Here is a 25,311-nt window from a genome sequence, read left to right as displayed (position 1 = left end):
CATCTTTGCTTTCCAAAACTTGCCTGGAACAGTTTCATTCCTAAAGAAAAAGGCTGTGGGAGTGCTGCACGTAACATTTCTGAAGCAAACTGGAACAGTTGGTGAGATACTGCAACTCAAACTGACTGAACACATTAGAACAGTTCATGGAAAGCAGCAAATGCAAGATTTCTCTACTACCTTGTGGTGTTACACAGCAGTCAAATAGAATTTCAGTATGTGCATTCATAAAACACAAGGACACCCACACTTAGTGCCGCAGAGCAGAAAACATGATGCTTTTGCCAAGAGAGTCCACAGCAGGTTAGGCACTTACTGATACTTCCCCAAACACCTCATGTACCTGGCCTGGCTTTGATGCAGTGCCTTCCAAATGTTCTGTTAAAAACAGTAAACTTCAGCATCCTTAAAACAACTGCTCCTGCTGAGTAAAGTAGCCTAAATGTGGTCCTCATTCAAAACTGTATCTTTTTTGCTGCAGAAGAGACTTCAGCATACTATACAGCCTGAACTGTGCTGAGATAAAGGATGCTCAAGGAGCACTGGATCACTGGTATCCCATTGGGTCTCTCAAGAAAACAAATTTCACACCTCAGGAGACTACTCGAGAAGATTTTAAATACATACACTTCGAAATTATTTCACAGCTATATCAGTACCTTAACTCTCTCACCAATCTGAAAGACCAGACAGACTTATAAGAGTAAAGCCTTCGTATCCAACTGTGCCATAAAAAGCAGGCTTTTGCTGTACTCTCCCCTGCTTTTTTGGAGTTCAAACAGTTACTACTACACATTTCAGTCTTCTTGATTTATTTTATTTTAAGCTACTGTAAGAACATTTCAACAGGAGAACAGAAGACATCACATGCCTCCAGACAGCAATTTGAACTTTGTGGAGCTTCTGCCTGGTAGCTTTGAACATCATCTTTCTGAAGGTACAATTTTCCCCCTACTCCCTCCTTGCAAATGGTTAGGACAACATACCTGTGGAGAGAAAATGCATCCTCCTACAGCCCCATTTTTCCCCTTTAATAAGTATAATTATTAAACTTATAGCAGTTACAGGCAGCCTGGACTGTAAGTTCCCACTGGAACTTACAGGATACATCCCTAAAAGCCCCAGAGTGCATTTCTGATGGGCCACACAACCTCAAATCATCTCTCTAAATATCTAATAGAGTGGTGCAGGTGACACAAAGGGAAAAAGAACAAAACGAAAAAAAGAAAACACCAAACTACTATTACCATTGATTAAGCCATGTTTAACCATCATTAACTCTTCACAAAACTGGCCTTCTGAAATTCACTTCACCTGGAGAAACATAAGCAGATGTCATCCCATAATCATTCTCTTGTCACTCCTTGAGACCTGTATTTTGCCTGGACACCCAGTCCTCAAGGCTGTGCTGCCTTTTTGTTTATTTAGTTATATACTTTCAAAAAAGACTCCCATTCCCCTTAGCAAAACCAGCACAACACAAGGCAGCATAGACTTGGAACAGCCTGCAACATGGTAAAAACTGCTGCAGTTGTTTCAGTATCTAATAAAGCCCCACACCTAGAGATAGCAATGTAAATGTCAGCACCTTTAATTGCCCATCATTTCTGCAGAAACTGCCAGTACTTATTCTCACACCCCCAAACTGTTTCCCAAGTTTTATATATGCCAGAACCCCCTACTGTTTTCTTCCAAAAGGTCTTAGTTTACTCCTGTTAGTATTTAGGTCCTCAGGTACTGTCAAAAGAAAAGCATTCAACAACTCAAAACCTAATGGGGAACACAAAATAGGATTCAGTATCAAAACAGGTAACATCATTAATGCCAGCCTTTAATCTCATTTTGCTTATTAATTAAAAGAAAAAAAAAGCCACAAAAAAATAAGCTGCTACAACAGAGTTTAAATTAACAACATGCCACACAACCAAATTTAGCTTAGATCTAGAGTGCTCACCTTTGTCAAATTTCAGCTACACCAAGAGAACTGAAATATCAAATTATCAAAACAAACATTTGCTTGATTTCAATACAGTTTAATGAGGAAATTAATACCTGGATAGAAGAGACAGATCTAACTGAGCTCCTGGCTGAATGAAAGGTTGCAGACTGATGTTATCTACTGTCTGTTCATTCTGGGGTGACTGCCAGGGCTCCAAGTACACCTGCATAGGCAGCAATTGCTCTGAAGACTCTCACCAAGGATTTCACCTATCCCCCACAAACTCCTTCCCCAGAATGAAGATAAGCCTAGCAAATGAAGCTGTCAAATACAAAAGGATGTCTGAGTACAAATGTAAGGTCATCCCCATTTCTGCAGTCATGAAATCAAATATTAAAGAAGCCCTTGCTTAGACAAAAAAGAAAAAAAAAATTATGAAACAGCTTTTTCACTTTTAATTATCTGTGGAAACAAAGGGTTTTAATGAAAAATATTTCTTCTACAGCATACTACTCTCAAGTGCAAGGCATAAAGTTACACTCATTCATATTAGCACTTCACTTGCATGCATCTACAAAGTATCTTTTTCTTTACGCACAGATACACATGTGTTCAGACGTATCAGAATTCCAAAATGCAAACCCTATATAATATTAGGCAATCATATTTGCACATCAAGACCACTGCAAAAAGTCTAGGTAATTTGCAAACTCATACATTTACTGTGTGTCAGAGTATCACAAAAACCCCTACATGAAAGTGACACTTTATATCAGGAAAAATGCATAATAGACTAGATGTCCAGTATTTGAAACAGATGTTCGAAATAGCTCTGGCTTGATTTTCATCCCATCTCAACGAACAACATGCTTTGTGCTGAGATGGACAGAAAAGGGGATGCTTGAAAACGCTGTTTTATTCCCTACCAGAAGGGCTAAGTATTAATGATGCATAAATGTTTCCAGAAAAAAAAAAAAAATCTTAAAAGCTTGGAGACCATATGTTATCCTCACAGCTACGCTAAAGAATAGAAATATGGCTTTATTTGTGTGTTTACCAGAGTAAAAGCCAACTCCACACCTAATTAAGATTTCATTAGTATTTCCGCATTCTCAAAATCTGTCCAAGGCTCTATCTGCTACACCTGCCAACAAAAGTTATAGCAGTACTTCTTTTTTGTCCATATATCCCTGTTTATCACCAGCATAATTATAAATATATGTACCTTCCATGTTCTGGCACTGAAAAAAACATTCAGATTATGACTTAAGTGTCAGTCAGCTCAAAACTGCAATGTTCATGATAGAGAAAGTTCAAATAGTCTCTTCATGTGATTATCTCTGACTGTCACCCAGTGAAAGAATAATTAATCCCAAAGCCCAGTGGGCTGAGAGAAAAGACAGGAAGAAAAGAGGAAAGGCTTAAGTGACTTCAGTGGGAGAACAGGCACCAGCTACCCCTTGTTCCACTTATTCCAGGTTTGAACATGGCCATTTATTAATGAGCTTCAACAATACTAAGAGAAAATAAAAACATCAAGTTGTGCACAAAACAAAATGAACTGTATCTGCCTGAAAATATAAAATGAAGAACCTACAACCTTTCTGTTGTAGTCAGTTGATATAAACTAAAACCAAAACAAGCAAACCCTTTGCCCCCAAAAAACCCACTTGCTAAAATGAAGCTACAATAGACATCAGTCTGCCCATTCAAGGAAATTGGAACTGCTGTGCCTTATGAAAAGTTCCACTGCACCCAAGGTGTGCAATATTTAGTATTTACTTAAAACTCATTTTTCATCATGCTTTCTGAAGATTGCCAAAATCTTCAGCTCTCGGGTAAATAAAGGATTCCCAGGCCACCTGGGTATGATTACAAGGGCAAATTTGTTCACAGAATTGAATTGAAAAGTGAAAGCCTCACCTTGTTTTACCCAGGAAAATGGTTGGGGTTTATTATCTATCTGCTTCACCACATGTTACTTAAATTTGCTCAGATGTTTCCAAGTTAATGAATAAAATAAAGTTTACTAAGATATTATAAATTTCAAAAAGAAAGAAAGATACTTATTATTTTCTTTTTCCCCGAGTAACTTTTATTCCCCAATGGCATCGATAGATTCATTCAAATCTGACAAGTATGACCAAAACCTTCTGGTGGAGTCAGCTCTCACACCCCAACAGACACCAGGTAGCAGGGAATGTCCATGTGTCCTAGACACATGGCAGCAACACACACAGGGATCTCACCCAGAAGAGAAAGCCTACAGGCCACACCAGCATGAATACCTGTGTGGCAGCCTCAGTGAGCTGCAACTTCCCAAAGATTTCAGCTAACATCTGCTGGAAGCCCACAATGCAGCCTCCCTATCCTGCAGCAGGCTGCCAGTGAAGTCGGTCTGAGACAAGAGACAGAATGAGAACAAACCATAGAAGAAAAAGGAGAACAGATTCTGAACTCTTTTCATATAAAAATAAGATGGGAGAAAACATTCGGTGCTCCAAGAGAAAATGAAGAAATAACATAATGGTAGTAGTAATAATAATAAATGGTAAGTTTTGATAAATCAAACACCGTCAGGCAAACCTCTTTCTCCCTTTGGATTATCATGGGATGTGGTGATGTCAGAGTAGTGGTATGCCAAGAGAAAATGAACAGCATGAGATGTTCATGTCTCACACTAGCAGGGGGTCAGTCATGTGCCACGGAGAACCAACACTGTGAGTGCGTGTGCATAAACCTTTGGTCCGCAATAACCTACACCACAAACCTCACACACATGCAGTTTTCTCTCATCCGTAGTATGGCCACAGGAACATCAGGAAGTTTACTTAATCATCCAGCTTACATACCACTTGGAAAAAAATGCTTTAACACTTGCAAGTGTTCTATAAGAAAATCTCTGATTTAATAGCCCAAATGAAGCCTGGCTATTAATTCTAGGTCACATTGTATAACTGAACGCAATTAATCTAAACTGTGACAACAGATTTGAGTGCCTACCCAAATGTTTTCACTTTTGTGCTTTCCACAAATGTTAAAAAAATGTAAAAGGAAAATAAAGTACAAATGACATCACAAGACACTGGAATCTCAGGCAGCACAAGTTGCTCTGCTAATCGACCTGGAAAAAATTTCAAGAAAGCTGAGCAAGTGCTGTATTACTACCAGTTTTCTCTCTTTAGCATTCATCTAAAGCCCATTATACAAAGATATTTTTCCTTTGAACTTCAGTGATTTTTAGGTCTGGTTACTTTTCACTGTTAGTCAAAGGACTTAAGAGACCATTTGACTTTTCTGACTTGAGCGCCAAGAGGTCGTCTTTGATAAATCTTCCGTAATCCATCAGAAAATAGTTTCTCTAATGATTTATTAAAACCTTATCACTACATAGCTATTTACAATTATTATTCTTATAATAAAAAGGGAGGAAGACAATACTAACTCACAAATGTAACGAACAAAACCCTTGCTCTCTCTCTCCAAGAGACAATGAAAGCAACAACTTGTGCAAACCAAAGCTTCACAGGCCTTGATGTTGTCTCAACGGAAAATGCTATCACCACTTTGCCGACAGTTTCCCAAGGAATATGTAAGCAAAATTATAGCTGTGGATCTTTGAGTTCAGAATCAACAATTCCAAAACAAATCCATGGCCAACTGCCCAGTTAACATGAAATGCTTTTATGTAGGGTGTGGAATATGAATAAATCTAAGCCCAGTTATGTTGAACTGAGAGTTCTGTTATTGTTATTGCCCTTTCCAGTACACTTACTGACTCAAAGACAGCTCATCTTCCTTGACCCTCCTGAGGGATGTGAATAAGTAACAAACTGAAAAATTTTAAAGAGTCACATGCTATATTGCCTATGGACACCATTTCTCTAGCATGATCATTTTCCAGTTCATTTACTGCAAATGTTAACACTGGTAATAGACAATCACAACCATTTACCTTTTATTTCAATGAAAGAGTGAATATAAGACCTTAAGATTTAAATCTCTCCCTCACAAGATTTTGTACAGCATAAGTTATTTAAACTGCAACATCTCTTACACCAGCAAATAAGAAAAGTGGAAAAACAAGCATTTTTGTGAAAAGGTTTTCCTACCTCAAATCAAAAATGAAACAGAAAACCCAAGAGTTTCTCCAACAAAATATGCAAAAACAAAATAATACATTACTGTAAATCAGAAAAAAATATGCTGAACACAGCCTACATAACAACCCTATATTAAATTTTAGAGTCACGGGAAATAGAATATTTGCATTCTGTCAATTTCCAAATATAATAATTCCGGCCAAATAAAATCTCAGAAGTCCTTAAAGTTGATCAGCTAAGTATATACACAAATTCATCAGATAATGTTTTCTACCTCTTACCAAGGATACAAGAAAGCTTTCAACTTTCTCTATAAATTGCACAGACTTCTGTTTGGGACTAAATTTGCAGATCAAATCATGCCTTAATAAAGTCTATATATTATGTAAAAATGGCACAGGAAGAGACAGATGACACAGATAGAATGTGTGTTTGAAGGCCAAAACATTTAATTTCACTTGAAAACTGTATGAAAAAAAAGGTATTCAAAACTATTTCAGAATTATATGTCTCTATACATTATAGCTTAATGTTCAGAAGACATACAACAGTTTTATGGCACTCAGAAGTTTTGAGACTTATTCATTGAAATCAGTTACAATTGCTATGACATCTTGCTACTATTCTATGGGTGAACTTGCATTAGTAAGAAAGCACAGCTAGAAACTGAATAATTTATAACCAAAATATCTCAAATCTTTGTGGCATTTTCCAAAGAACATCACCTTTACTTTGATTAAACGCTTGCCTATCTTTTTCTGCTTTTGTGGTAATATTTACCTACTGTATCTTTACTTTTTGCTTTGTATTACAAGGAAGTACATTCCAACAATAACCAGGCAAAAAGGCACTTTTTTTTTCAGAACAACTTACAACTTAAATGCCCAGCATTCACAAACAGATGCTAATAAACAGTATAAAAATTTCAACAATCATGAGTACATTTAAATACATATATTTTAGTATAGTCTTTCCCTTTTAAAATTAATTTATCCAAATTTTAATCTCCTCAGGTGTCTTCTTGAGGCTCCAGGTAAAAACACCATATACAGGGAAGAGTGAATAAGTCTCTCTGAAATCTACTAAAACAGAACTTTTATTCACTCACTTGCCATTAGAAACTAGAGATACCCTGGAGTACTACATTTGAAAAAAAAATACATCCACAACAATAATATACTACAAGATGTGTAAAAGTTTTCTGAAGCTCATTTTAATATTAGTATGAAAAGTTCAGAATTTTTTTTTTTGTAATCTTGTTTTTGTTTGTTTTTTAAGAGAGAGAAAAAATGAGAACTACCACATTTAGAAGTCAGACCAAGAAGAAATGAGTTATAACAGTCCAGTACAGAAATTCAAGTGCAATTCACTTTTGGAAAGCATACAGAAGTCTCAAAAGATTAATAACAGGAGGTTAAGTGCAGCATTTTTCATTGAAAACTGTATGTCAGCCACATAATGCAAACATATTGGTATGTAAAGTCCACTACAATAGAGCATTAAAAAGTCAGATGCAAAGTGCAACTAATTCAGACAGTAAAATTGCTATTTTAATGGCATTTTGTTCTGATTACCAAACACCAGCATCATAAACCTAAATCCCTTAAGTAATTCATTTCCTATTCTTCTCCTATACTCAAATTTACTCATCTGAACCACACATTAGAGATGAATGGGCCTTCCCTATGTTTGGGTTCTGGAAAGCCATCAGGTCCTGACTGTATTCTGGAGATCTGAGCATGAACCCTGCCGCAGAATCACATATTTTTGAAGGGAAAAGGTGGAACAGAAACTAGGTGGATTCTGACAGGGTTAAAGGTTTGGGGGTTTCCCCCCATGTTGTTCCTGTTCTCCTGCAACAGAATTAAGTAATAAAAGAACGTCATTTTCCTTTGCTTGTGCCTGTTTCTCTCTTCCACGGAGGGAGTCTGGTTGGCTACTTATCACAGGCTAAAGCTTTAGCTGCATCAAGAGGAGATGAAATTAATCCCTCCCTAACTCATCTGTTTTTAAAACCTTCAAAAACCTTTACAACCGCCAGCTACCGACCAGGTGAGACAAGGACAAGAAAGAAACAAGAGTGTTAAGAACAGCTGAAGTAGCATTTGCAGAGACGGTATCTTTTTTCTTATATCAGCAGATTAAGAGATACTGGAGGAAATAAAAGCTTTTTGACACTCAAAACCTTTATTGGACTTGAAAAGCTACAGAAAATATGAAACTAAGTACCAAATCAAAAACACTGGGTTTATGTAATTGGCCTTGTCCCAGAACAATTAGACAAATTTTAGAAAAGGGGAGCTGGACATCTATAGAGAAGAAAAACCTTTTGGCAGGGCTAGAAGCAGTAACTCAAAACATGTTTTCCCAAGCATGAAGAATAAATGCTTTGCACCCAGAGAACAGCTGAGAGTTAGGAGATGATACTCAGGGAAAACAATACTCTGTCATAACACCAATATCTCCATTGCATTTAGTACCTAATGAGATTTTTCTCTTAGCACTGACATGAATTTTTGAAGGATTATTTGCACTTTTCTTGAAAGACAAGACTATTAGAGGCTTTTTTTTTTAAGGAAAATGCTCCTTTTCTGACTTACTTTGTCCATTACTCATTGCCTGTGTAAGTTCAGTCTGGTATATATAGATTTTGTGCAATCCAACAGTACTCAATGCACTGAATAAAGCACACTACATGTTGAAATTTTCACATACAGAATTGTCAAAAGAGTCCATACAACACAGCAAATGGAGAGACATCTTACAGTTCTTAGCCCAAAGAAAGTTTTCACCTTAGGATGAGTTTGCAGATGTTAGGGAACAGTTTGGAAAGTTCTTTGAAAAAATTATCTATCTTATTTGAAGACCAAGTAGCCTGTGATATATGGTGTGTACAAAACAGCATATAGCCATATCATAAAGTCAAAGAAAGGTTTGGGTTGGAAGGGATCTTAAATTAGATCCCCATATCTTGGGAAAGAAAATAAATAAAACCAAAACCAACTACTCCTACTGGCTTGTTTCTTGAAAACAGAGTACATGTACTGGTCACGTTACTCTTTCAAATAAAGAGCCCTTGTTTGTTGAGAGACACCCTTAGACTGGTGAGCTGTTGTGTCTCCTCAGATCACACAGAGATAAATTTGAGAGCCTTAGCTTTCTAATGCCTTGAATATGTGGACTAAAATAAATCAGGAAATGCACCCAGTCCCTAAGCCCTGAAAGCTAAATCAAAAATGTATCACCACTTTCTGAGGAAATTATGCTACATACAGCTAGAACAAGTTTGATAGCATATCACACAAAATCAAATTTCTAAGTGGCAGTTGCCATCTATTCGTGTGTATCAAGAACGTTGGATGGCAAGTATCCCTCACAAACAAAAACATCCTGAGTTTGTAATTTTTCTCCCTCTATATAGGAATCACAATTTCATTAACACTTTATTCATAAAGATATTATTACGATAGCCAGTAATTTAGAAAGAGTAGTAAAACAGCAAAAAAAGAGTTATTATACATTACTTTAATACTATAATTAAGATCACTCGCATTTTCAATTAGCACCATAAAGTCCTTTGCTCCAATTACTGCAGAAAATTTCACAAATATGAGAGATACTTGATGATCTTTTTGAAATATCATCTTAAGATATATACAATTCAGTAACAGATATGAGTGTTTTGGCAGCTATTCATAATTAATTTCCTGAAGATCATAGAACCACAGAATGGATAAGGTTGGAAAGCGCCGCAGAGTGTCTTCTGGTCCAACCTCCCTCCTCAAGCAGGGTCAGTCTACAGCACACTGCACAGGAATGTGTCCAGATGGTTCCTGAATACCTCCAAAAACTCTCTGGAAAATCTGTTCCACTGCTCCATCACTCTCATAATAAAAAAGTTCTTCCTCATGTTCAGGTGGAACTTTCTGTGTCTCAGTTCCTGCCTGTTCCCTCTTCTATTGCTTGGCACCACCGAGAAGATCCTGGCTCCATCCTCTTGGCACTCTCCCTTCAGATACATACATTGATGAGGCCCCTCAGCCTTCTCCAGGCTAAACAGGCCCAGATCAGGCTTACCCAAGAGAGGTGCTCCAGCCCCCTACACGTCACAGCCCCTTGCCCCAGGAACTCCATGTCTCTGCTGTACCGCATAGCCCAGAACTGGACACAGCATTCCAGATGTGGCCTCACTAAGACTCACTAGTTGAGCAGAGGGGCAGGATCATCTCCCTTCACCTGCTGGCAGTGCTCTTCCTAATGCACCCCAGGATTCCCTTGGCCTTCTTGACCCCCAGGGCATACTCCTGGCTCATGGACAGCTGACAGACACTGATGGACAGCTTGCTGTCCTCCAGGACCACCAGGTCCTTCTCCGCAGAGCTACTTTCCAGCTTTTACTGGTGCCTGGGGTCATTCTTCCTCAGATGCAGAACTCTGCACTTGCCTTTGTTGAATTTCAAAAGGTTTTTCTCTGCCCATATGAGAAACTCTTGGGCTTACACGTGCAGCTAACCTCCTAGCCTCATCAGAGCAAATGTCTTGCCAAAGTCACAGATCTCCAAAATACTTAAAGCTCACTAAGCAATGCTCAATATCACACATATGTATCACCACTGAAAACAAACTCAACAACAGAGATGAGTTGCAAGGCAGAAAACAACATAAACTAACAGATAACAATCTAAACTCTTCACAGAATTCAGAATAAGGTAGCATATTCCCCTCTTCACAAATCTTAATTCAGAAATTCAGTGGTTTGGCATTTCGAACTAAATAAACTATTTTCATATTTATCAAATGAAAAAATGTGGAGGTATTTATTTCATGGAAGATATAAACAGGCAGGCAGTGCACCTACAATTTTTCCATAGAATTACATGCCTAACAACCTCTTCTTGTGACTGACAGTTCTGATAGACTCAGCTGAAGGCTGATTTTAATGAAACCCCATTTTCCAGGGTGAAACCATTATGCTAGGATTATTTTTGTCCTCATCTTAACTTTCAGCACAAAAAGGTCTCTCCTTTTCTCCTCCATCCTCAATAAAATTTTAAATTGAAATACCGAACTCCTTTTACATAAATTGGTCTACTGACTTTCAGTCAGCTTTGGAAAAGATATTTTCTTCAGCTTATGTAAAGTCAGCGTGATAGATCGTTTTGAATAAAATAGGCCTTGGACAATTTCTAATATAGACTGCTCTGTTCAAATGAATAGGATATATTGGTCCAAGCTCTGCCATCTAGAAGCATTCAACTTGGTATGTTGGATCCAAACAGACACTGAAATCCCAGCAAATCCCAGTTTTCCTCTTTAAAGTGAAGATAAGTTTTAGATGATGACCAATTAGAAAACTAACTCAAAAAGCATTTCAAACCCACATGAAGTGTTAACCAAGAGGGCATTGCACTTCTGAGCCTTCAGACAGCAACTTCAGAACCATCACTACTGATTCACACAGAGACATTAAAAAGCCTAGCATCAGCTGGTTGAGTCTCAAACTCTTCAGATGACATGGCTGTGACACTTCTGTAGAGACTTAGGTAGGAAACAAAGAATGAGCTGTGTGTCCTTTGTCAGCAAACTGGGCACATACCCTTGCTGAAATCCCAGGTTACAGAGACCATCAGCTGCCAGAGGTGTGAGAGCACATACACAAGAAAACACTCACTCAGGCCTCAGCCCGCTGAAAAATTATTTCGTCCCAGTGAGCTAAGGCTGTTTCAGCAAACAACAAATAATATATTAAAATGCAACAAAAGAAGCAGGGCATGAAGCACGCTGAGGTTTAAGATAAATGAGCAGTCTGCTTACCTGTCAGAAGTCATCTTAAAGGAGTCCATGAGGAAATACAGCTGTCTGATTATTAAAGGGTGAAAGACGACTCTGATGTCAATGAAACACAAGGACTATGACACACAACTAGGATTTAAGAAATGATTCTTCTCCAAGTCCTGCCTATTTATCTGCTATTCATCAAACAGCCCTTCCTTGAAGCTAATGATTTCCTCCAAACCCTTACAAAACACAGGGCAGCAGGTTCAAGTCTTCTGTGCACTGTCTTTTGCAGATTAAAACTTTAAAACAAGATTGGGAAAATCTGCACTACAGCTGCATACTGGGCATCAACAGCAGAGATTTGGTGGAAGAGGGTTGCAGAGATGCCCTGTGTGGCAGGCAGCCCTGAGATGGCCACAGCCAGTTCCAGGTGCCTTTGAAACCAGCATAAACAGCCCAGCACCCCCAAAAACCTCAGGCAGGTTCAAAAGAGGGTTAAGAGTGCCTGGGCTAGCCACAAGAGGTGGGACACACAGCACTGGAAATGTGTCTGGGAACACGCTCTGGGCAGGAGGGACAGCAGTCATAGGTGACCCCTGCTGAGGCAGCAACACCCCCAAGAGACTGCAGCTGTGGGGAACCCACGGCAGGGTAGCTGCACCCCCAAGCCTGTGGATACTTCTCTAGAGTAGCACATGAAGAAAAAGAACAGTGGGAAAAATAGTAAAATGAAGAGGAGCAAAAATACACCCTTATGGACACGACCCCACCTCCTGCGCTTCTCTTCATCTCCCCAAAGGCAGTGGGGAACACTGAACCTAATCTGAAGTGAAAATAAGGGAAGCCAAGATGAGGGAGGGGTTAGAATAGGCGTTTGGGCTAAGCTGAGCCTGGGGAAGGGGAAGGAAAACACTCAACTGTTTTAACTATCTATATTCTTTCTTTTTGCTTCCCCTTCAATACCCAAATCCACGATCAGAGGTTTTTTCCTAATTGATAAAAAATTAAATTCAACGAAGGTTCCCAAGTCACAACTATTTTGCTAATAACAAAACACAATACTGAAGTGACAGAGATTATTTCTCCAGATTTCACACCAAGTATAAAAATAATAGGCCTTAGCCCATTTGTCTCAATACTTGTACAAACCATCACTGGTACAATTATAGCATTAGTGTATTAAAAAGCCTGGGTAAGAACAAGCAGATTGCAGTAACATCCCATTAGGTTATCTTTCAACATATGTCTGAGCTAAATAGAGTTGAAAGTTCATCAAAACAGATTTCTCCAGACTGACCAGAATTAGGTCCATATCGTTACCCTACTTAGGAAGCACTGACATTGTAATTACTTCAGGCACCCATCTGGCACAAATCACAACATGATTTCATTTCAGATGGTCTCAGCTTTGTTTTCCTCTCAGCTAGACTGTGACACAAATGTGTGAATCTCATAATTTACAACAGAAAAGCATGCAATAGTAATTTCTGCCTCATGACTCTGAAAAGCCCTGGCAATTGCTAATGTCAGGAGATTTACTTTAAAATTCAAGTCATGTTTTAATTGACAGTGAACTGGACCTGCAATTCTTTGGCTTCTCTTCAGTGACCTCACTCTAGCTCATAGGTGTTTCATATTTACTGATAACAATTGGCACACTGCTTGGTAGATGTCAAACTCTGATTGAATTTAATCCAAAAGGCTGAAGTCCTTAGTTCTCTAAATTAGGTCAAACAATCTAAAATAGCGCAGTACATTTAGCTTTTTCGTTTTTTCAAGTTTTTCCGCATGGAGATTATTATCGTTTTTAAATTTATTATTTTTGAAGGATTGGGGAAAAAGAAAAAAAAAGAAATTAAAGCAAGCAATTCTGGAATTACAGACTGTAAGAAAAACAATCTTAAATTCAAAATATTACCTAGTTTTTACTCAAAGGTGTTAGCTTTCTGACAACTCAGGATAGAAAACCTATACAATACTTTTTTCTAAAAACTAGACAGTTGCCACAAGTTCATTTAAATTTTAGAAGGATAATTTTACTTAAAAAGACACATAAACGCATATACATCTGAGAAGCACTGCAAAAAAAAAAACCCTACCAAATTAGTGTAAGTCATTTGTGTTGATATTCAGTGACACAGATAAATATCAGATATCTGTAAAAGGCTTTTTCTTTTCTTATAACACAAATTTCTTTAAAATCAGCACACTACTATATACTAGTTTTCCAATGCACATCGCACTGCTGATGGTCATTAAGAAACCAATTAGTTTTTGTTTCTCACTGTTACACAGTTGCCTTGTGGTTCATAAGCTAGGAAATAGTTATAAGAATAAGGAACCCTATGGGAGGCAAGAATCAAAAGGTGTATTTTCCAAATTTTCATAGACCAACTTCAGCATTCATCAACAGTTTGAGGCTTGATTAGCTAGAAAGAATCTGTTGGTAAAAATTAACATTCTAGATCTTTGATCATCTGTGGCAACACAAAACACACAAGCCTAAACACATTCCTGTAGGAAACTCTTTCATTTGAAATGATCAACTGAAGAGCTTTTTCTTAACCTTAACCTGTGCTGAACAGTCATTGCCATCTGACACGATACTGATATGCAGCTAGCTAGTTTTTCTCTGATACATCAAATCACATAAGATTTCCAGATTTGCTTGAACACCAACACCTTCCATTAGCCTGCTCCCTGGGATTCTGAGGCCAAAACCAGAAATGAAGTCTTGGTCTTCACCAGTGCCTTCACAGCCTGGCTAAACAGCCTACATTGGCAAGGAGCATGAGAGCAGTGAAGTCACTTGGGCCAGGATCTTTGCAAACACAGCTCCACTTACTCCTAATGAAGAGAACTAGTTACTTGTAAGACTGAATGAGAACTGGAGGTGACAAGGCTGGATGCTTGTAAGCAACAGCTGTTTCTGTCATACATGTCAGCTGTGTTCTGCTTTAATCTGTGCAGTTATAGCTGAGAACCTCTCTAATGGACTGGGGGGCAAAGCTAAAGAGGTTGCTACAAACAATGAAAAAGGGTGTTTCTAAAAGGTAGTCCAGATGGCAGGTGAATCTGGGTCAGAGCTTCATCATATGCTCCCCGCTGCAATCCTAGACTATGAAGGCAGGAAAAAGTATTGCCTACTGTAAGTAAGAAAATTAATGCTCTGCCTTTAGATAAACAAGTTATTTAGGAACTGATGCCATTAGGAGGAAGCTGCATTTCAGAGAAATGGCCTTACCATGTTTTTCAAAATAGAAATGTTTCTTAACTGAACATAAACAGTAAAACATAAAATTGCAACAGAGCTGTAGCAGAACATACTTGAAGTTCTGATTGGTTGTATGTTAGTTCAATAGGTTATAAATCATAAAGGTCAAGTCTCTCCTAGGCAGTAAAATGCTGCAGGAAAAACTGATAGTTCAGTGATCTCAAATTGTTCTCCTGCCCTCATCACAGTCTAGAGTGCTTTGTTTTCTAGGAATGGTCATCATCATTACAGTTTCCTGAAGAGTTCTTTCTGTGTTCCTCCAAATGCCCTTCCAGCATGACCCTGCCTTTTTCCAGGTATTTCCCTTAGCTAATGCACTTTCTTGACCTTGTCCTGGTATTTACTCCAGAGACCAAAACCACATCTTCTTTACCCTTTCTCACTCCTTAGAGATGTCTCAGGTTCTCAGCAGCTATTTAAGACTTTACTCCATAATGGCCATGTTACCCTGAACATGTTCAAGACACTCTAAACAAAACTATTTTTTTTTCAGTTCAAGCCTCCATACCAGCATCAATAAATAGCACATGTAGTTTTCCTCCCTTTTGTATCAGATGACATTCCTATGTCACCTTCTGAGCACTTGGGTGATTATAAAGCATTTTCATACAGAGCCCTGGTGCAATACCTGGCATGTTCTGGATTGAAAGAGGGTGTAATAGAGGATATAATACATCATGCAACTCCACACACAATCACCACATTGCTCTGAGGCATGCCTCCAAAATGCTTATATTGCAAAGTACTAAAAAAAGCGTTATGGCAATGGGAAAAGGAAAACATGGCATAAACATTGCCTAAATGCTCATGCCCTGTTGGCAGCTACAGGACAACGACTTGTCACCTAATGTTATATGCCTGAACCAATCCAAGATAGTCTGCCAAGCCTGCGTTTTTGTCCCAGCCACGCACTCCCATTCTCTCTCTGGCACAAATCTGACCATGGTATGAATCATTACATCTTGCTAGACCAGCAGGAAAACAGGAAAGCCTTACTTCCTAAGAGAGCTTCTTCATCTCCATTTTCAGCTCTTCTCCAGTCAGCCTTTGTAAGGGACTTTTAAATGCCAGGGTAGTCACAGTACTGGCCAAGCTCTTCCTGATGCCCTTTTTCAACTTTGTTCCCACCTGCCTCAAATTTTTGTAAATTATCCCATCTGTGGTGGGCTGAGCCTGGCTTGATGCCAGATCCCCACCAGATAGCTGCTCTATCACTCCCTCCACAGCTGAACAGGGGAGAAAAAATACATGAGAAGGCTTGTGAATTGAGACAAGGACAGGGAAAGATCATTCACCAATTACTGTCATAGTCAAAACAGGTTCAGCTCAGGGAAATTAACTAATTTATTACCAATCAGACCAAAGTAGGAAAACACAAAATAAAACTAAATTTTAAAACACCTTCCACCCAGCCCTGCCTTCTTCCCAGGCAACTGAATTTCACTCCACATTTTCTCTAGCACAGCAGGATATGAAATGGGAGCTGAGGTCAATTCATCACACACTATCTCTACCACTCTTCCTGCACAGAGAAGGACATCTCACACTCTTCCCCTGCTCCAGGGTGACATCCATCTTAGGGGAGACAGTCCTTCATGAACTTCTCCAACATGAGTTCTTCCCACAGGCTGCAGTTCTTCACTAACGGCTTCAGTGTGGCTCCTTCCCCAGCATCACAAATCCTGCCAGCAAACCTGATCCTGTGTGGGTTTCTCTCTCTCCATGGATCCACAAGTCCTGCCAGGACCCTGCACCAGAGCAGGCTTCCCACGGGGTCACAGTCTACTCCAGGCACATCCACATGCTCTCGTGTGGGCTCATCCACAGGCTGCAGGTGGATCTCTGCACTCCCATGGATCTCTCTGGGCTGCAGGGGCACAGCTGCCTCACCACAGGCTGCACCGTGGGCTGCAGGGGAATCTCAGCTCCAGTGCCTGGAGCAGCTCCTGCCCCTCCTTCTCCACTGACCCTGGTGTCTGCAGAGTTGTTCTGTATATTCTCACTTCTCTCTCTGGCTGCTGTTGCTACTGTGCAGCAGGGTTGTTTCCTTTGATAAATCATACCCCAGAGGCATGATTACCATCTCTGACTGGCTCAGCCTTGGCCAGCAGCAGGTCCATCTTGGAACCATCTGGCATTGGGTCTATCAAACATTGGGCAAGGCTCTGGAAGCCTCTCATAGAAGCCACCTGTGCAGCCCCCCCGCTAACAAAACCTTTACACACAAACCAAATATACCAGCCCTTGTTATTATTTCAGTCATCCCTGGAAAACTTCAGTTTTTAATGCAACTGCAGGGAACAAAATAACAGGAAAAAATTCTTTGCTTGCTCTCCTCTGTGTTTGCAGGCAAGGGATGTCCACTCACCCTGATATCTTAACAGGATTGCTGCACAACAGTGCCAGAGATTATGCGTAACTGGCAGCATGTTTAAGCTCCTTCCAGTGTCATATCTAGAACCAAGCACTGGGAAGATGTACACCTAAATCTACCTTTAGGACACAATGAACTTACTGCATATAACACACAGATGTTTCAGGCAACACAGTGCTTTTCTCATATGAGCCTGCTTTTAGACCTGAACTCTACCAAACACTACAGGCACCAAGGCAGCCTGTATTCTGACAGTCCTCCTGTGGTACTTTCTTTGCTTGCTCCCTTGTTTGCTTGCTTGTTTGAAGCAGCCCTAGAGCCCTAGTCCTTTAGTGCTTTCCTCCACTCATGCTTCCAGATATGCCAAGAATTTTGCATTTCAGTGTTAACAGTGCCAGAACACATTTCATCACTCTCAAGAGAGTTTAGGGCCCCTGGCCTACTATAGCTATGAACACAGAAGTAAAAAGCATAGCAATTTTAAAATTGTGTGATTTCAGCTGCATCAATTTCACATGAATTACAATAGTAAGGGGGCAAAACTGGCCATGTGCCTACATTAAAATGATGAGTAACAAGAGAACTAAAGAACACACAAACAATCGAATTCAGATGTAAGGTTATCTTGTCTGGTTTAAGAGCAAAACTTCCTGAAAGTGGGACAGTTATTCTGGATACAAACTTTCTACTCAAAGCAGGAACTTTCTAGAAGACAGTTGCTCTACTCCCTAGCTGGACTGTTTTGAAATAAAAAGGAAAATGTAATAAATACATACATTTATTTCATTCAATTAAAGACAGAGGTACAAAATAGACTATAAATAGGGCATCTTCAAGTACATGCTGAATTTCCCTACAAGTAAATATACACAGGGTCAAAAAGGAAATTCAATGCATGTTCACCTGTTGAATCTCCATCCTTTTTTGAAATCATATAATGTAGCAGTTTAATTTCTTAAAAAATATTATTGCATAAGATCTACACAAAACCCACAAACGCTATCAAACACACAATACATTTAAGAGAAAAAAAATAATTATGTGTTTCTGTAGACATATTATGCTTGACTACCATACCTAAGTGTGGGCAAGTATCAGACAGCAGTCTATTTTTGCTTTCCCTCTATCTTAATAACTCCCTTTCTATCAAATGCCTCCTATTAATCTGAGGTGTGAGTGCTAGGCATGATTTGGTCCTTCAAACTTTTGACAATTTTTTTGTCCAAATCTACATAAAAAGATGTAATTACAAGGCACAGTAATAGCCCTGGTAGCACTGCACACCAATCTTGCCATCACTTCCAAACAGGAAAACCCCATTAACAGCTTAGAACTTAGCCAAACTTTGATTGCAAGGACATTTTTCGTCGTTCAATGCCTGTCTCAGGTGGAAATTTTTGGGAGCATGGCTAACTTAAGGCATAACTTTTTGGGAAAATTAGACTAGGAAGACATATCTTTTGCCCACAGATCTAGAAAAGCTTATTGTATGTGAATGACTTAGCAGATAGGGAGTGGTATAATAAAATACAGGGGGGTACTGAAAGAAAAAACGTGGAGAAGGAAATTTTGTCAGGGAACCAGGAAAAGCAGAAATAGGAGGCTGAGAGATACACATAAAAGATTGGAATGAATCACTTCCACGTGTTGCCTGCTCTACAGTAGCACCACAGACTGCAAGGGGCAATAAAGGATCTAGTTCATCTAACCCACTGCCAGTCCCTGTGCTGTACCTCTATCTGGCTGTCAAGTAATGTGGGCAGTCATACACTTGTTGGGGGTTAGGTTTGTTCCTTCTTTCTCTAAAGAATTTTTTCCCCACAAGTTACCAAGGAGACCAAGTGTTGGATACTTGAGAGTACTTAACCGAAACAAAGAGGTGGACAAAGGTGGAAGGGGGAGATAACGCAAGTAAAAGACAAAGCTTGAGGCAGCTGCGTGCTTTTTTTTTTCCGGCGTTCGGGGAGACGCGGGTCTGCCGCTCCTCGAGGAGCTCAGCCGCCGCAAAGCACGCCGAGCAGAGAACGGCTGTTGCTGGCTGGAAGAATTTCACTGGGGCCAAAGGGATCCAGTCCTGGGAAATCTACTATCACCGGTTCGGCCTGAATCCGGAGTTTTCCCGGCCACCCGCAGGGAGCTGGTCCAGGCCCTGCCTCTCCTTCGGTTTTCTTCGGCGCTGCTCCTCTTGCTGCAGCATGACCCTGCACCCCCTGCGCTGCCGGGACACCCTGCCCCTGCCTGCCGGGACACCCTGCCATCCCAGCTACCAGCCCGGGACTTTTCCACTGTTTCAGCTTGGTGCTCTGAGGATCCTGCAGGGACACCGAAACCAAACTGCCCTGGGTTTTGTGAAACAAAGCCCTCAAGGTTCTTGGTACTGTTGTCGTTTGTCATTAATGCTGTAGTTGTTTGGTGGGGGGGGGAGTTTTGGGTTTTTTTGTGTTTGTTTGCTTTGTATTACATACTAGTAAAGAACTGTTATTCCTATTTCCCAAATCTTTGCCAAAGAGCCTCTGATTGTAATTTTACCTGGCAGATACCTGTCTTCCCAAACCAAGACAGATTTTGGTGCCCAAGTGTGGGGCTTGAGGGCACTGAGAAAAGAAAAGGGAAGAGAAATAGCAGTTCTTAACTAACCTAGTACTTTCTTTTGTGTGCGTTGGATATAAAAACCTCATTAGGCTGCATCATGTGGTCTAACTTAGCCTGGTTTGGGTGGCATGTGGTTGTGGCTGTATTCCTTCCATTTGCAGGCCCTTATCTAAACATGGGCCCTATAACTAAGGCTACTGTGACTGTCATCCAGTTTATTTTATGGCTTAATAAGGTGAAGAACTCATGGATTTTTAATTTCCTCTGGAAGGCAGGCACATGGATTCAGGGCTATCGTACACTAACTGTGTGTTTTTGGAGTTACTTTAACAATGGTACCTACTGTGAGGAAATGACACCGGGGGAGTTTTTTTCCCAACCCTTTACCCATCTCTTTGGGTCTGCCCCACCAGTTTTTGAAGGGTTTAAATCCTCTCTGAATGCTAATGATATCATACAATGGCTAGTGCTGCTAATATGCGTATTCTGTTTAGCATTCAGAGATAAGGGAAGATTGACCTGGATAACCACCCTGATACCTACCCCACAGAATAGGGATGATACCCCAGAGCCTGACTCTGCCCCACAGCCTGCCTCAGAAAAGACCCACCCGGACTGGGTTGAGGTTCTAGTAAAAAAGATGCATGAGATGGGCCAGATGCTGAGGGAGTACATTTCCCCAGCTCATGAAAAACCCTCCCCCTCGCTCGAGAAGGCAGAGACTGATGGTGCAGCAGTGGAACTCACAGACATTACAACTGTCCAGGTTCCAGCTGAACCACAAGGGCAGCCACAGCCAGCAGCAGTCGCCCCTGTGGAAACAAGGAAGTGTAAAGTGAAATCGTCAGATCCTGGTATTAAGGATAAAAAAGGAGGGTCCTCACAGTCCACAGAAGAGCCACAGGTTGAGATCATCACTGAGTCCCTGACGTATGAAAGTCTATGTAATCTGCAAAAAGATATTGCACGACGAGGACGTGAGGCTTATACAGCCTGGCTACTTCGAGTCTGGGACCTTATGGGTACAGGTGTGCAACTGGATAGTGCTGAAACAAAGAATTTGGGACCCTTGACCCAGGACTCAGGTATAAATCAGGTATTTGTAAGAGAGCAAAGGCCCCTTCCCCTTTGGGAACGACTTCTAATGAGTGTGAGAGAGAGATTTGTCCACAGAGACAGAATGCAAGAGCACAACAATAGAATGCGATGGAAGACCCTTGAGGAAGGAATCCAACAGTTGAGAGAAGTGGCAGTATTGGAAGTACTTTTTGGGAGGACCGGGCAGCATGATAATGACCCCAACAAGGTTAAATGCACAGGGCACATGTTGTGGAATCTGGCAACGCATGGACCATCTCAATGCGCCACATTCATCGCAACAATTAATGCCGAGGATAACCGAGAGACAGCGAGTTCTGTTGCCAACGAGCTCAGAAATTATGAAAGTATGATCAGTGGCCCAATGCAGGCTCATGTCTCTGCGGTGGTGAAGGAACTCAAAGAGGAGATGAGGGAAATGAGAGAGGAGATGAGAAGGAACAGTTCCCATGTAGCACCGGTGCGAGTCACAGGCCCCAGAATCAGAGCCCAACATTCCCCAGCGAGAGAGAGAGGGTACACCCCTCGAGCTGACCTGTGGTTTTATCTGCGGGACCATGGGGAGGACATGGGAGCGTGGCATGGGAAACCTACTTCTGTCCTGGCAGCACGGGTACGTGAGCTCAAGGAGAGAAACACTAACAGAGGGAGTTCCACTAGAATGAAGGTAGCCTCAGCCTCCCATGAGCAAGCTGCCAGGTATTACGGAGGTGGGAATGCTGTGTCAGATTCCCTCGAAGGAACCTCTACCATGTATGTCCAAGAAGGGAATAATAACCAGTGCTAGAGGGGCCCTGCCTCTAGCCAGGAAGAGGCACGGGAAAATCGGGTTTTTTGGACTGTGTGGATTCAATGGCCTGGCACATCAGAGCCACAAAAATATGAAGCTTTGGTAGATACTGGGTCGCAGTGTACTCTAATGCCATCGGGACATGTGGGGGCAGAACCGATTTCCATTGCCGGGGTGATGGGGGGATCATAGGAATTGACTCTGGTTGAAGCCGAGGTGAGCCTGACCAAGAAAGAGTGGCAGAAACTTCCGATTGTGACCGGCCCAGAGGCTCCATGTATTCTGGGCATAGACTTCCTCAGGAATGGATATTATAAAGACCCTAAAGGACTCAGATGGGCTTTTGGAATAGCTGCTGTGGAGACAGAGAACATTAAGCAGTTGAACATCTTGCTGGGACTATCAGAGAACCCATCTGCAGTGGGACTCCTGAAGGTAGAAGAACAACAAGTACCTGTTGCCACCTCGACAGTGCACCGTCGGCAGTATCGGACAAATCGGGACGCCGTGATCCCCATCCACAAGATGATCCGTGAGCTGGAGAGCCAAGGGGTGGTCAGCAAAACCCACTCACCCTTCAACAGCCCCATCTGGCCTGTGCGCAAGTCTGATGGAGAATGGAGACTGACTGTGGACTATCGTGCATTGAATGAAGTGACTCCACCGCTGAGCGCTGCTGTGCCGGACATGCTGGAACTTCAGTACGAGCTGGAGTCCAAGGCAGCGAGGTGGTATGCCACTATTGACATTGCCAATGCATTTTTCTCCATTCCTCTGGCAGCAGAATGCAGGCCTCAGTTTGCTTTCACCTGGAGGGGCATGCAGTACACCTGAAACCGGCTGCCCCAGGGGTGGAAACACAGCCCCACCATCTGCCATGGGCTGATCCAGGCTGCACTGGAGAAGGGTGAGGCTCCAGAACACCTACAGTACATCGATGACATCATTGTGTGGGGAAAGACTGCAGCTGAAGTGTTCGAGAAAGGAGAGAGGATCATCCAGATTTTGCTGAAAGCCGGGTTTGCCATCAAGAAGAGCAAAGTCAAGGGACCTGCCAGAGAGATCCAGTTCCTGGGAGTAAAGTGGCAAGATGGACGGCGGCAGTTCCCCACTGAGGTCATTGATAAGATCACAGCAATGTCTCCACCGACCAGCAAAAAGGAAACACAAGCTTTCCTAGGAGCCATAGGTTTCTGGAGGATGCACATTCCTGAGTACAGTCAGATCGTGAGCCCTCTCTACCTGGTTGCCCGCAAGAAGAACAATTTCCACTGGGGCCCTGAACAGCAACAAGCCTTTGCCCAGATCAAGCAGGAGATTGCTCATGCAGTAGCCCTTGGCCCAGTCAGGACGGGACCAGATGTGAAGAATGTGCTTTATTCTGCAGCCGGGAACAACGGTTTGTCCTGGAGCCTTTGGCAGAAGGTGCCAGGGGAGACCTGAGGCCGACCACTGGGATTCTGGAGTCAAAGTTACAGAGGATCTGAAGCCAACTACACTCCCACAGAGAAGGAGATCTTGGCTGCCTATGAAGGAGTTCAAGCCGCCTCAGAAGTGATTGGCACAGAAGCACAACTCCTCTTGGCACCCCGACTACCAGTGCTGGGGTGGATGTTTAAAGGAAAGGCTCCCTCCACGCACCATGCCACTGATGCCACATGGAGCAAATGGACTGCCCTCATCACACAGCGTGCCCGTATTGGAAACCCAAATCGCCCTGGGATTTTGGAGATAATTACAAACTGGCCGGAAGGAGAAAACTTCGGTCTCACGGACGAAGAGGAGCAGGAACAAGTGACACGGGCTGAAGAAGCTCCTCCGTACAACCAACTGCCAGCAGAAGAAACACACTACGCTCTTTTCACTGACGGTTCCTGTCGCATCGTGGGAATGAACCGTAAGTGGAAAGCAGCCGTATGGAGCCCCACACGACAGGTTGCAGAAGCCACTGAAGGAGAAGGGGGATCAAGTCAGTTTGCTGTACTCAAAGCTGTTCAATTAGCCCTTGACATTGCTGAAAGAGAGAAGTGGCCAAAGCTCTACCTCTACACTGATTCGTAGATGGTAGCCAATGCTCTGTGGGGCTGGCTGGAAAGGTGGAAAAAGGCCAACTGGCAGCGTAGAGGAAAACCAATCTGGGCTGCTGATGAATGGAAGGACGTTGCCACTCGTGTAGAGAAGCTGCCTGTGAAAGTCCGCCATGTAGATGCCCATGTTCCCAAGAGTCGGGCTAATGAGGAACACCAAAACAACAAGCAGGTAGATCAGGCTGCCAAGATAGAAGTGTCAAAGATAGATTTAGATTGGCAACACAAGGGAGAGTTGTTTCTAGCCCGATGGGCCCATGATGCCTCGGGTCATCAGGGCAGAAATGCCACCTATAAGTGGGCCCGAGACCGAGGGGTGGATTTAACCATGGACAGTATTTCTCAGGTTATCCATGACTGTGAGACATGTGCTGCAATCAAGCAAGCCAAGCGGGTGAAGCCCTTATGGTATGGTGGGCGGTGGTCCAAATATAAATATGGGGAAGCCTGGCAGATTGACTACATCACCCTTCCCCAAACCCGCCAGGGCAAGCGCTATGTGCTAACCATAGTGGAAGCCACCACTGGATGGTTGGAGACCTACCCTGTGCCTCATGCTACTGCCCGGAACACCATCCTGGGCCTGGAAAAACAAGTCCTGTGGAGACATGGCACCCCTGAGAGAATCGAGTCGGACAATGGGACTCATTTCAAGAATAGTCTTATAAGCACCTGGGCTAGAGAACATGGCATTGAGTGGGTGTACCGTATTCCTTATCATGCACCAGCGGCCGGGAAAGTTGAACGGTGCAATGGCCTGCTTAAAACTACCTTGAAGGCATAGGGTGGGGGAACCTTCAAGAATTGGGATATTAATTTAGCAAAGGCCACCCAGTTGGTGAACACTAGAGGCTCCACCAACCAAGCAGGTCCTGCCCAATCTGAGCCCTTGCAAAAGACAGACGGAGATAAGGTTCCAGTGGTACACATGAGAGGTATGCTGGGAAAAACTGTTTGGATTAATCCTGCCTCCAGCAAAGACAATCCCGTCCGTGGGGTTGTCTTCGCTCAGGGACCAGGTTGCACCTGGTGGGCGATGCAAAAGGATGGAGAGACCCGATGCATACCTCAAGGGGACCTTGTTTTGGGGTGAACTACCCATGACAATGTGGCTGTATCCATATTTGCATATATATATGTATTTTTAACAGTTAAAACTCAATGTAATATGTTGGTATGGGAAAAAAATTCAGGGTGGATAATGTTGGGGGTTAGGTTTGTTCCTTCTTTCTCTAAAGAATTTTTTCCCCACAAGTTACCAAGGAGACCAAGTGTT

The 25,311-nt window shown here is 41.9% G+C and overlaps 1 protein-coding gene across 5 annotated transcripts in view; it reads right to left on the bottom strand.

The window, feature by feature from the left end:
* ZNF385D (zinc finger protein 385D) overlaps positions 1-25,311 on the bottom strand; it is a 413,504-nt gene that overhangs the window by 371,320 nt on the left and 16,873 nt on the right. For 2 of the 5 annotated variants that reach the window (XM_066194594.1, XM_066194586.1), the window contains exon 1: positions 16,091-16,165. The exons of 2 other annotated variants lie outside the window; for them this stretch is intronic. The gene's annotated coding sequence lies outside the window, so the exon portion shown is untranslated. Of the gene's footprint in view, positions 1-16,090; positions 16,171-25,311 lie in introns of those variants that run through there. One more of the 5 variants, XM_066194578.1, reaches the window with a different exon arrangement.

This window comes from Chamaea fasciata, unplaced genomic scaffold (genome assembly GCF_029207755.1).
Source record: "Chamaea fasciata isolate MVZ Bird 193981 ecotype frontalis unplaced genomic scaffold, bChaFas1.0.hap1 SCAF_1, whole genome shotgun sequence".
NCBI classification, from domain to species: Eukaryota; Metazoa; Chordata; class Aves; order Passeriformes; family Sylviidae; genus Chamaea; species Chamaea fasciata.
Note: the sequence above shows the minus strand (reverse complement) of the source record. Positions and strands in the feature narration are given on the sequence as shown.